This window comes from Aplysia californica, unplaced genomic scaffold, assembly GCF_000002075.1.
Source record: "Aplysia californica isolate F4 #8 unplaced genomic scaffold, AplCal3.0 scaffold00135, whole genome shotgun sequence".
Lineage (NCBI taxonomy): Eukaryota > Metazoa > Mollusca > Gastropoda > Aplysiida > Aplysiidae > Aplysia > Aplysia californica.
Genome location: NW_004797405.1, coordinates 216,554 through 217,661, shown reverse-complemented (window position 1 = coordinate 217,661; position 1,108 = coordinate 216,554).

Genomic DNA, 1,108 nt, shown 5'->3' with positions numbered 1-1,108 from the left:
ATGTTTTGGGCATACGGAGTTATTGGTACATGTAGATCTAACATCTTTAACTTTAAGTTAAAGATTGTTCTGGTGAAAAATGTGTTTAATATCTAAAGATTGTTCATTTGTCTAACTTCTTTAAAAAGAAATAATATAAATACCCTTCTATCTAAAATAGAAGTCTAGTTTCTGCCATTAAGAGTGTGTAGATCTAGGTTTCTGGGCGGCAGAGGTAAAAGAAAAAATAAGCGAGGTAATGGTCGCCAAAGTTTTATGACTTCCAAACTTGAGTGTCCTTGGAAACTACAAATTTACATTTTATGTCGCTTTGATCAACGTTTTCCCAGTAAAATTCACATTCATAAATGTGTTTTCAAATGGATATATGATAAGTATTGAGCAAAAGAAAAATCAATTGAAACTGCGAAACGGACAGGAAAATGTTTTTTTTTAATTTCCTTAAAATTAAATTTTTGTCAAGCGCCTGATTTCCTCTACGCACTGAAACATTTCAGTGGTGACCATGACATTCGCAGGAATGCCAGAGATTGATGTAGTCATGGGCACAACTGACTTCCTCCCACGTGACCTCAGCGTTGTCCCAGCCCAGACCGTTGAGAATCTGACCTCTGTTGTTCTGCAGGTCGAAGTGAGCCTCGTAGCCGTGGTCGTTGACTGAGTCTGAGGAAGTGCGCAAGATCGTGTCACGATGGGGAGATGTCTCAGACTCAGTTTTAGTAAGCGTTTTACAGCACTTGCAACACAATAAAGCCATAAGTGCCGAAGAGTAGGGGTGTTACAAGAGAGTAAAAAGCACACAAGTAAAAAGGAGGAGAGATCAGGATGATAGATGTCTAACCCTATCCGTCCACCCTGGGGTAATTTTCTTCACTTTTTTAAATACTTCTAGTACGAAGATCTCTTTGAAACTTTCAGTATTTCTCAAAAATCATTTTGACAGACTGCTTTGCAAAGCGTACTGATAGGATTACGAGTAAATATCTTCTTTGGAAAGTTGTGGCACAGAGTTTCCCAATTCGTATGGATACGATAGTAAAACACGACGTACTTTAATAGGAAAGAAGGAGCAAGCCAAGCACCCCAGAGCTCCCGCCAACCGCCAGCA